The sequence below is a fragment of the Dipodomys spectabilis genome, unplaced genomic scaffold, assembly GCF_019054845.1.
Source record: "Dipodomys spectabilis isolate Male_0828 unplaced genomic scaffold, ASM1905484v1 ptg000098l, whole genome shotgun sequence".
In the NCBI taxonomy this organism is placed as follows: Eukaryota; Metazoa; Chordata; class Mammalia; order Rodentia; family Heteromyidae; genus Dipodomys; species Dipodomys spectabilis.
This window is the reverse complement of record NW_024870775.1, coordinates 7974033-7986535: the sequence shown is the minus strand read 5'-3', so window position 1 is coordinate 7986535 and position 12503 is coordinate 7974033. Positions and strand designations below refer to the sequence as shown.

The window sequence follows — 12503 nt, the reverse complement described above, 5'->3', positions numbered from 1 at the left end:
ATCCTCAGACAGGGGCGGACAGTGCTTTTTCCTGTCAAGGGAAAAACGTAGATGTTTCTAACACCATTCATTTGAGGGGTCAAAGAAAATGATCAACACAGGCCAATTGCTGTTGGGAAGCTCAAGTATGCCTGTCTGTTCTGATGCATCGAATGATTTCTGGGGTCTTGTAGGACCTTCACATCTGATGTTCCCTGCAAGCTCAAAGATCTCATCCCTTGGTCTTGAACTCTGGACCCCTGAGGTATAAATGGCGGCTGGTGGAGTCCTTCCAGCCCACCCTGCCCAGGGCCAGGCCTGTGAACAAGGCTGGGAGAATCTTGCCTGGGAGCCTGCTGTCCCCGTGGAAGGGATGAGGACTTCCTCGTGGAAACAGCGGCGTCCTTGTAGTGGCTGATTTGCTTGTTCTGCCATTTATTAAGAGAATTGCTGGCCGCAGGTCTGGCATCTGGCTCCCTGCTTCATGTCAAATGAAAATCAATCATCTCATAAGCCCTCTGCCCAAGGCCACATTGTCCACGTAATGGACTGGCCGCCTTTCCGCCCTGGGGACCAGGGGTCCTTGCGTCCTGTGATGGATTGGAGCAGGCTCAGCTTGGGCTATAATAAGCGTTCAGTGTGGCTTCGTGGGTGCACAGGGAAACATGAATCAATTTCGTGCGCCCTTGAACCACTTCTGGAGGGGGAGGAGACTGCTGGATCTTTAGAGTATTTCCTAGCTGAGGGGGGGGGAAATGTTCTGTACACAGGATCCTCTTTTGATAAGAGACTTAGGAGCCTTAGGTGTTAACAGTCACCTGGTGCCCAGTTTTATAGTTTTGTTGTTATTGTTGTTGTTATGGTTGTTTGTTTTTAGTACTGGGGCTTAAACTCTGGGCCTGGGCACTGTCCCTCAGCTCTTCAGCTCAAGGCTAGCACTCTACTGCTTGAGCCACAACGCCACTTCTGGTTTTCTGGTGGTTTATTGGAGATAAGAATTTCATGGCTTTTTCTGCCGGGCTGGCTTTGAACCTCGATTCTTAGATCTCAGTCTCCTGAGTAGCTAGGATTACAGGCATGAGCCACTGGCTCCCACCTTTCTGTGAGACTCTTATCTCCAATGAACTACCAAAAACAGCCAGAAGAGGCACTGTGGCTCAAGTGGTAGAGTTCTAGCTTTGAGCAAAAGAAGCTCAGGGACAGTGCTCAGGCTCTGAGTTCAACCCCTAGGACTGGTACATAAACAAAAAATTTAATCTTTCTCATCTTCTCCTTTTCTTCCTTCTTCCCCTTCACCTTGTTTTGAGACAGGATCTGGTTAATGTAGCTCAGCCTCTACCATTTGAGCCACAACCCCAGGTCTGTTTTGCTTTCATTATTTTTCAGAGTGGGTCTCATGTTTTTGTTTTTGTGTTTGTCCAGGAAGACAATGGTATTTTTTTTTTTTTTTTTTTTTTTGCTGGTCCTGGGGCTTGAACTCAGGGCCTGGGCACTGTCCCTGAGCTTCTTTTGCTCAAAGCTAGCACTCTACCACTTGAGCCACAGTGCCACTTCTGACTTTTTCTATTGATGTGGTACTGAGGAATTGAACCCAGGGCTTCATGCATGCTAGGCAAGCACTCTACCACAAAGCCACATTCCCAGCACCTAGGATCCTTTTACCTACACCTCCTAAGTAGCTGGATTATAGGCAGGCACTACCATATTAGACTTGCTTTTTTTGGGGTGGGGTCCGGTCATGGGGCCTGAACTCTGGGCCTGGGCACTGTCCCTCAGCTCTTCAGCTCAAGGGTAGCGCTCTACCACTTGGGCCACAGCACCACTTCCGGCTTTTTTTCTTTTTGCTTATGTGGTGCTGAGGAATCGAACCCAGGGCCTCATGCATGCAAGGCAAGCGTTCTACCACTGAGCCACCTTCCCAGCCCATTAGACTTGCTTTTGGGTTGGAATCTCACTAACATTTTTCCTGGTGTTGGCTTGGAACCTCGATCCTCCTATCTCTGCCTCCTGAGCAGCTGGGATTACAAATATGAGCCATCACACTTGCCTGGAATAGGATTTGTACTCTTTCCAATTTACCTTCCTTTGGGGCAGTGGGAAAAGATGCGGGGGATTCGGATGACAGCCACCTGCCTCAGTGTCCACCAGACGCTGGCCTTGTGGGCAGAGGACAAGCTGCCCATGGAGAAGAAATTGCGGGGGGAGAGGAAGTCAACTCCCATGGTTTCTGGTACTTTCCACCAAACATCTGTTTTATTAATATTAAATGTAAGTGCTTTCAGCTGTTAAGAAAACATTTCTGTAAACCATGTAAGTATAATGATCACATCCTTAATACAGTTTATGTGTCTCTTGTAGGGGAGACGCGAGCTCTTCCACTTGGTGTTGGTTTATTTATTTATTTGTTTTATCTTGGGCATACGCATGGTAGGTAATAAGAACATAAATCTACACAGAATAACACAAATAAAATTTACTGCATCTGCCTGACAGGAAAATAGTTTTGCATTACATTGTGTTCTTTTTCCCTGTGAGATGAATTCAGGCTTATTTTAAACTTTTTTTCTGGGTGCAGTTGAATTCTCAGCTCAACTGTGAGGACCCAGCGGAGCAGATTCCTGATAGTCCGTTGACTCTTGTCCTGATAAATTATTATTTTTTAAACTTTTTATTGTCAGTATAAAGGTGATGTACTGAGGAGTTACAGTTCCATAAGTAAAGACTGACTTGCTTGCTTGCTTGTTTTCGTTGATCATGGGCCTTGAACTCAGGAACTAGACACTGTCTTTGAGCTGTTTTGCTCAAGGCTAGGATTCCACCTCTTTGAACCACAGTGCTATTTTCAGTTTTCTGGTGGTTAATTGGAGTTGAGAGTCACATGGATTTTCCCCAACAGGTTGGCTTTGGACCACGATCCTCAGATCTCAGCCTCCTGAGTAGTTAGGATTATGGGTGTGAGCCACCAGCATGTGGCTTAAGAATATATTTCTTTTTGGACAATGTCACCCCTTCCCTCACTCCCAGTTTTCCCCTCCCGTCCCTACCCATAAGTCCATTTTCAACATAATGTCTAGCGAGTAGCACTGCTGCATTTGTTCACCCTGTGTCCCTCCCCTGTCCACCCATGCCTCCCCATGTCCTCCCAAAGACAGATAAATGAACTAAGAAGACAAAAAGAAAAGAAAATGAAAACAGAATAAGGGGGAAAAAACCCCTCTGGTTTCTATTCCCTGGAGTTCATTTCAATAAACATTGTTTTATATGGTGTATTATTTATTTTTCTCCAAATAGTTGTGCAGTGGGCAGGATTTCAAAGTTACATGTCCGTGTATGTGTACAAGGCGTTTTGATCGGTGTCCCCACTTTCCCATCATTCTCCCCGTCCTTTCCCCAACCCTCACCCAGTTTCCTAGTTCCATTTCACATTGAACGTTATGATGGCCTTTGCCTACCCTTCCTCTTTCCATTCAACCACCCCCACTCCCTGTATTTATTTATTTAATTGGCTTAGTTAGCCAGGCCTAGGAGCATAAACTCAAGGCCTAGGCGCTGTCCTTGAGCTTTTGTGTTCAAGGCTCATGCTCTACCACTCGAGTCATTTCCAGCTTCTGGCTGGTTAATTGAAGATAAGAGTCTCAAGGATTTTCCTGCCTGGGCTAGGTTTGAACAGGAAGCCTCAGATCTCAGCCTCCTGAGCAGCTAGGATTACAGACATAAGCCACAAGCACCTGGCCTTTCTGTCTGTCTGTCTATTACTATTGGGAATTGTGAGTCAATCACTCTACCATTTGAACCATGACTCCAGCTCCTTTTGGTTTACCTTGTGTTTCAGATAGGGCTTTATACTTTTGCCTCCAGTCTGGCCTCAAACCTAGATCTTTCTTCCTCTGCTTCCTTAGTAGCTGGGACTACAAATGTACCATCCTTTGCCTAGCCTGTTCTTTAAAAATATATTATTATTATTATTATTTTTGCCAGTCATGGGGCCTGAACTCTGGGCCTGGGCGCTGTCCCTCAGCATTTCAGCTCAAGGCTAGCGCTCTACCACTTGAGCCACGGTGCCACTTCTGGCTTTTTCTGCTTATGTGATGCTGAAGACTCGAACCCTGGGCCTCATGCATGCAAGGCAAGCGCTCTACCACTGAGCCACCTTCCCAGCCCCAGCCTGTTCTTTAAGACAGAATCTTTTTTGTTTGTTTTTTGTTTTTGGTCAATCATAGGCTTGAACTCAGGACCTGGGCACTGTCCTTGAGCTTCTTTTGCTCAAGGTTAGCACTCTACCACTTGAGCCACAGTGCCACTTCCAGGTTTTTCTGTTTGTGTGGTACTGAGGACTCAAACTCAGGGCTTCATGAATGCTAGCCAAGCACTCTACCACGAAGCCACATTCCCAGCCCTGAGAATCTTTGAGATAGAATCCTTTTGCCTGGTCTGGTCTTGAACAATACAAATGTCAGGTATGAGCCAAGGTCCTAAAAATGTCTCCCAAAGGCTCAGGTAGTAGAGGCTTGGGCTCCAATCTGTTGGGGAGATTGAATCAAGAGGGTGCTAATGGATTCATCTATTATTGATGAGTCCAATAGCTGAATGGGCCATAAGGAGGCAGAGCCTGATGGGAGGATGTGGAGGGGGGGGGGGGGGAAGAGCACGTGACTTTGTAGCTTTTCCACGTCTGTCTCCCAGGCTGTCTGCTTCTTGGCTACCAGGAGATGAACAGCTCTGCTCCCATGATGCTCTGCTTCATCACAGCCCAGCAACAAGAATCCAATCCCTCATAAGACATCCTCCAGCCCGGCCCAAGGGTGGAGCTAACTTAAATCTGCTCATTTAATTCACAAATAGCAACTGAGCTGCACGTGGCTCTCTTGATCATTGGTGAAGGCTGGAAATGGAAAGGACCGGAAGGGCTGGTGGGATCCCGCCATAGGATGAAGGGCAAGGTCTTAACCCAGTGATTTCCCACACTGTATGGGAACAAGCTTGAGGGCAGTGGACCCTGCAGACTGTGACAAGCAGGACCTCAACAAAAATGGATGTTCCACTCCTGTTAAGAAAGCACAGTGTCTGTCTCCCCCCCTCCCCTCCCCAAATGTGGCTGCCTACATAATGATTGACAGCTGCCTCCCCAGCCGTTTCTGGGAGATGCAGTTGAACGTGAGTCCCGTGCTGGTGGTTCACACCTGTAATCCTAGCTACTCAGCAAGCTCAGATCTAAGGATAGCGGTTCAAAGCCAGGCTGGGGCGGTAAGTCATGAGACTCTGATCTCCAATGAAGTGGGAAAAAGCCAGAAGTGGAGCTGTGTCTCAAGTGGTAGAGCGCCAGCCTGTCACAAAAGCTCAGGGACAGTGCTCAGGTCCTGAGTTCAAACCCCAACACACACACACACACACACACACACACACACACACACACCTCATTTTTCCTGTTTGATAGGGCAGACAATAACAGGAAGCTGAGGGACACATGACAGCCTGGGCAAAGCGTTGGTGTAACATACGCGGCAGACAGATGTGACATTCAAATTCCCATTTTATAGAATTTACATAAATCAATAGGAGAGAATAACTCAATGGATGTATATGAGCAATTCATAGCAAAATCAATACAAATGTCAAACAAATGTGGGAGAGATGCCCGGCTTCATTCTCCATGAGAGGTATTAGCAAAAATTGGTGGTGAAATTTTCTGTTGCTGCTCAGATTTACCAAAATGGACAAGTGTGATGTCCAGGGAGTCACACATTCTTATACTGCTGGCAGTTTCTGTCAGATCACAGAGAAACTATGGGAATTAAAAGGTGCTGGTGGCTCGTGCTTGCAATCTTAGCTATTCAGGAGGCTGAGATCTGAGGATCACAGTTCAAAGCCAGCCTGGACAGGAAAGTCTGTGAGACGCTTATCTCCAACGAACCACCAGAAAACTGGAAGTGGTGCTGTGGCACTGTAGAGTGCTAGCCTAGAGCAAAAGAGCTCAGGGATAGCACCCAGGCCCTAAGTTCAAGCCCCAAGACCGGGTATACACTCACACACATTACATGTGTGTGCATGTGTGTGTGTGTGTTCCTGAGCACCCCATTGCTTTAACATTTCCCTAAAAATAGACTCTCCAGAGTTTCTCAAGCCACATTCCCCATGACATTTTGTGTACCAATAAACAGCTCCTATCTGTAAAGCTCTCTCTTGGTACGTGACACATCCTATATTTATTAAAGAAATCAATAAGGGAAGTTTGTGTGCAAAACTCCCTTGAATAAACAAAGATATACAACCAATGCCTTTTTTTGTCTTTGTCAGTTGTGGGACTTGGACTCCAGGCCTGGGCGCTGTCCCTGAGCTTTTTCTGCTCAAGGCTACTGCTCTACCACTTTGAGCCCCAGCACCACTTCCGGTTTTCTGGTGGTTTGCTGGAGATAAGAGTCACACAGACTTTCCTGTCCAGACTGGCTTTGAATTGCGATCCTCAGATCTCAGCCTCCTGAGTAGCTAGGATGATAAGCGTGAGCCACCGGTGCCTGGCCAGAATGTCTTTTTTTTTTTTTTTTAGTAAAAATACACATATTTGTACTCATCATGTAGGTGCTTCGTCTCCAGAGAATTCCCACCTCACAGATGCAGGCAATGGTGATGGCCCCCTCCGCTCCCTCAAGCCAGGGTCATCTTGTCACCGGTGTGAATGTTGTTGAGGGTCAGCCAGCAGGATGTAAGCCTAGGTGAGGAAAGGCAATTAGCACAAACATTCCTCACTCCTGTGATCCCACTTACCTAATCGTTATCTAATTAATGCACACCTGCCATGTGGGCAGTTCCCACGCATACAGAGTGATTTGTTGTGCTGGGAGAATTCAGTGTTACACACTCCCCTGTCTCTTAACTGACCCAAACTCTGTCTGTCTGTCTATCTCATCCATCTATCTATCACCCATCTATCTAATCTATCAAATTTCCTCTAGAATCAAATCAGAATTTTGACTTGTGACTTTTCCATTATTCTTTCTTCTTGTGCCTCTTGGTGGTACTAAGCTATTCCTGCACGGAAAGTTCTAGCACATATTATCTGTGGCATCTCTGGACTCTGAATTCATGGTGATGTCATCTTTGGATGTATACCTGTGACAACTGTCAGAATGATACTAGAAACACTTTTTTCCCCCCTGGTGCTTGGAACTTGAACTTAGGACTGGTCAATATCCTTTAGCTTTTTCATTCAAGTCTCTACCACTTGAGCCACAGCTTCACTTCTGGCTATTTGGAGATGAGTCTCATGGACTTTCCCATCTTGTCTGGCTTTAAACCTCAGTCCTCAGATTTCAGCCTCCTGAGTAGCAAGGATTGCAGGCATGAGTCACCAGTGACTGACAACGTTATATATATATGGCTGGGCATGATGGAGCATGCCTGTAATCCTGTCTAGAGTGATAACTGAGGGCAATGACATTGTAATTTGCTTACTCCTGCCTTTCCCACCTTTGTCCCTCTCCTGTGTACCAGGTAGATCAGTTCCCTTTTCTGATCAGCTCCTTGAATGGCATGTGTTAACAGCCAGGCTTTCTCTGGTGGAGGAGTCCTTACTGGAGGAAGGTAAGCCCGGGTGCCTCACTCCTCTCCTGCTGGCCCTTCATCTGCATGTGCTTGAACCCCCCCCCCCGCCCCCCCCCCCTGCTGTCTGCGGAGGCCAGGCAGAGGGGAGACACTCCCTGCCCTCCATCCTATATCAGCCCACCTGGCTGGAGCCCCCACGATCCTCCCAGCACACACCCTCTCATTCTACCATGCTCAGTCTAGACCTCAGCATTCTGTGTGCTCCTGTTATTAGAAGTTTGATTCCTGGTCTAGCTGTCCGTTCACAAATAACAAGACCTATTTTTTTAGATAGCATCTTGTGTCTTTGTCCAGGACCATGATTCTACTACCTCTGCTTCTTGAGATGCTGGAACTTAAAGGCATGTACTACCCTTCCTACTGTGTTGATTGAGATGGGATCTTGATAACTCTCTGTTTGGGCTGGCCTCAAACTAAGATTCTTCAGATCTCCACCTCTGGAGTCGCTGGGATTACAGGCATGATGACTTAAATTAAATGAAGTTAATTAAATTTGAGCAGTTGGACAAGACAAGCTGGTTAATTAGAAAGGACAAAATAATGGCATTCACAAGGAAATGGATGGAGCTAGAAGAAATCATGTTGTGTGAGGTAAGCCAAGAGCAATGAGACAAACGGCACATGGTCTCCCTGATAAGTGGATGTTAAATCCAAAGCTTAAGGTGATACGACAAAGTAAACAAGACTTGAGAAACAAAGGACCTCCACTCATCGGGTTGAATCATTACTAAATGACCCCATGTTGCTGATCACATATATACTATATATGTGCACATAGGAGGGAAACTAAGAGGATGACACAGAACTAGAGGGAAACAGAGGAAAACATATAACAGCGGGACCCATCAGCTGCACTGGACATTGATCAAAATGAACCAAGCAACTCAACGGCAGCGATGGGAGGGAGGGAATGAGTGGGAAAGAGGGACCAGCTGATGCTATGCAAAAGGAAAGCAATGGACATATCACATGGAAGAAATAACTGTACAGTCAAAACCTATAGAATTCATAAACTTTATAGACCACGATAAAGACAATTTGCCCTATGAAGGTTAGACTGTATTTGTGACTTTAACTAAGCATCACTATCCCACAGTACTGTGAAATTTGTGAAATTATGTAATCACTTAATCACAATAAAAAATTTGCAAAAAAAAAACCCCAAGCTGGCTAATAAAATAAGTTAGTGACGAGGCCAGAACTATGCTTTAAGCATAGTTTTGTGTCGGCTTCCATCATTGTCCCATCCATTTTCTCATCTTCCAGAAACTTCTTGGGTTTCTTATTCACCAATAACCCTTCCTCTTGGGTGTATTCTTTCTTTTATTTCAATCCTTTTCCTGGTTTGTTTCTTTGGACAGAAGAACAACACGAGATCTTTTCTAACAGGTCTCTAGATCCTAAATAATAGTGTGAGGCTGGTGATCGCTGCTGCCCCAGGCAGACAATCTGCCAAGAAAGCCTCACACCATTATCCCCTCACTGTCTGCCTGGACCTTTCTGCTTTCCCTTTATAGCTGTTCCAGACGATTTCATCCACCGCAAACCTCCTCTGACATTGAAAATAATTGTTCAATCCGGGGCCATTCGAGAGGAGCGAGTCATCTCCCCAGCGCTGTCTACCTGCGCGCCCCCTTCTGTGAGACCGTGTTCAGGGACAGAGGGCCAGCTCTTCTGAAGGTAAGCTAAAGTTTTGAGCCATTCTCCCTGCCCCCCCCCCCATACAAATCTCTAAGTATTTTGCATCTATCCTATAGCATCTATCCTATAGCTATCCTATCTAGCCTATAGCATCTATCCGGCCGTGGGATGCTGGTGGGATTCTGTCTTCCTGCAGCAGGCTAATGAGCATGGAAGGTGATTAGGCTAGCCCAAGGCCTCTAAACAGACGTGTGGGAGTTGGGGTTCTAGCCAGGCCTGGCTTGGCCATGGGGAACAGCTTCTGAGCCTCTCTATACCAATTTATTACTCTTCTGGTCAGTTGTTTGTGGACTAAATCTATGCTGCCAGGCATGGACAAACCACAGGTGCAGAGCTGGCACCGGGCAGGCTGCTCTGGCACTCTTGGGCACCGAGCCTCATCCTCCAGCCAGCCAGATTCTTGGATAATGCACCAGCATAGCTCCGCAGACGGGAAGTGGTGCTGGCACCGGTCTATGTGTGTGTGTGTGTGTGTGTGTGTGCGCTTTCCACCAAAGAGTTTTAATGAGGACTTTAATAGAACTAAAAAAGGACAAAGTGTAGCCAAGGACAAAATTGGAAGCAACAGAACCAAACTGTATCCAGGTTGGAAATATGGGCTGGCAAGAAATCCAGAGCTTGGAACAGAAATGCCTCCAGGCAATCTGAATGGCGAGACACATCCCTGAGCCAGTAAGACAGGCACTGGGAGGCTTGAGATGTCGGTGGGCGTGGCCTTGGGTGGAGTGGGTGGGGCCTGGGTAGAAATAAGCCTTGCTAAAGGAGTGGGAGGGGCTTGGGCAGGCCCTGACAAGATATAGGCCCAACCTTGGTGGGGGCAGGACCTAGGTGGGAGTGGGCGTGGCCTGAAGGGTAATGGGCAGACGTTGGGAGTGAATGGCTGTGGTTCCAGTGGAAGTGAGTGGGGCCAATTCTGGAGCTGTTGGATGTGACAGGTGTGGATCTGGGAGAGGATGTGATCGCTGTCATCAGTTGTGCAAGGAGCCCCTGTGCCTGAAGTCCTCTGGAGGCTGAGGGATCCCTCTTCTTCAGGGATCTCCCTTCTTCCCAGCAGGGGGTGGTGGGGGGCACATTGACCCCCACATTGATGAGGCCTGGACCATCCATCCCCAGGAAAGGTTTGTGACATCTGAGACCAGGAGACCCAGGCCCCCCTCAGAGACGCCCCATTAGGCCAGGTGGCCTTCAGCTTTCTGGACAGTCTCTTCTGAAATAGTGGTTGGGGGTGGGGGGTCGGGGCGGAGGGTTGAGGGCTGGAGAAGGAGTTTCAGCTTCCTTGGGAAAGATCACTCTTTTAAAGGCTTCACTGAATCTTGGTGGGCTCCAGAACGAAGGCATGTGTGAAGTCCCCGAGGGTCCTGTGAGAGAAGCGTCTTTTCTACCAAAGTAATTGGCTTCCTTTTTGCTAATCTTGTGAGACTGGTATCTTTCTGATATCGGTCAGGTGGCTTGGCCTTGTTAATTGCATCTTAGGTACAGCCATCCTTTTCCTGAGCGCTTTACTGAGGACATCCTGTTATCAAACTCCTGGGATTTTAGTTACATCCGGTTAATGATGCCCGCATCCTTTTGCAGATTGTGGAACCTGAGTCTCAGCCAATGGGAGCAGAGGGGCGGGGCGTTCCGTGTTAGGGATCAAAGGGGAGCAGCTGGTAGGGTGTTGGCTGGTGTTGTACCTTTCTGCAGTAGTAAACTTTGCCTTGCCGAGTTCCTTTCAAGCTGGTGTCCTTATTCCTATGTGACACCCCAAAGTCCTGAACTATTCTTAACACCTGCCTCTTAGGGGCACCCCAACACAGTCCCTGCCTTCTAGGCACACAGATCAATGGTGCCTGGGGGACTAGGCCCCCATCTCTGAGTGGCTGGGGCTGGGTGGAGGCCAGGGACTGTGCTGAAATGGTGTCCCGCTCTCTGGCTTCCTCACCCCCCCATCTACCTTCAGGCTTCCATCCCCTGCATCCCAAGACCAGGTCATCCGTGTTTCTCAGGGGGGGCGGGGCATAGACATTCAGTCTGGTCACCTTTGAGACTGGGGGGTGGGGGTGATTTCCCACACTTTGCACAATTAGACATGGTTACTCCTGTGCACTACAGTCACCATCAAAGGCACAGATACACCCTGAAGATAATCCAGTGTATTCTTCTTCCCCCTTCTTCCCCCTTCCCCTACCTACTTCTAGCTTTTAGGTGATTCATTGGAGATAAGAGTCTCCAAGACTTTTCCTGCCCAGGTCTTGCTTTGAACCATGATCCTCAGATCTCACCCTTGTGAGCAGCTAGCATGACAGGCATAAAGCTCCCTTTTTTTTTTGGGTCTGGTCGCAGGGCCTGAACTCTGGGCCTGGGCGCTGTCCCTCAGCTCTTCAGCTCAAGGCTAGCGCTCTACCACTTGAGCCACAGCGCCACTTCTGGCTTTTTTTTCTTTTAGCTTATGTGGTGCTGGGGAATTGAACCCAGGGCCTCTAGCATGCAAGGCAAGCGCTCTACCACTGAGCCACCTTCCCAGCCCCATAAAGCTCCCTTTTAAGTCACAAACTTCTCTGGTGCATTTACAAGAAGTCCACATACCATAATTAATGGCAGCACAACTCTTCCAGGAACACAAACACCAAACAAAGCAAGTCACCAGCCCAAAGGGATATTTTGTCTCCTTGCATAAATCAGCTCAAGTGTTGTTTCCTCTGACCTACCCAGAGAGGCCACAGAGTTACATAAGCCTTTTGGGGTGACGTTCATAGATCAGAGATTACTTATTGAGATTTTAATTTGTATGTGCATTTCACCCCTATAGTTACCTTCTCTTTGGGTTCTCTTAAGAGTGTGTGTCCCCTTTTCTCCACTTCCTCCCGAGATTTGAATGCTGATGCCTAACCCACAGTAACTCAACTCATGACTTACTTGGAGAGAGGGTCTTTTTTTTTTTTTTTTTGGGTCCAGTCATGGGGCCTGAACTCTGGGCCTGGGCGCTGTCCCTCAGCTCTTCAGCTCAAGGCTAGCGCTGTACCACTTGAGCCACAGCGCCACTTCCGGCTTTTTTCTTTTTGCTTATGTGGTGCTGAGGAATCGAATCCAGGGCCTCGAGCATGCAAGGCAAGCGCTCTACCACTGAGCCACCTTCCCAGCCCCTGGAGAGAAGGTCTTTACAAAAGGCAAATCCTAGTATTGTAGCCTGTCTTTAATAAAGAACATGCAGAGACGTGGGTAGTGTGGAGAAAATAGGAAGA

At 47.6% G+C, this 12503-nt stretch overlaps 1 non-coding gene across 1 annotated transcript; it reads right to left on the bottom strand.

Moving 5' to 3' along the window:
* Positions 1-11713: 11713 nt before the first annotated feature.
* Positions 11714-11778, bottom strand: Trnaa-ugc. Its single transcript has one exon. It is a non-coding gene; the product is annotated as a tRNA-Ala (tRNA).
* Positions 11779-12503: the final 725 nt, after the last annotated feature.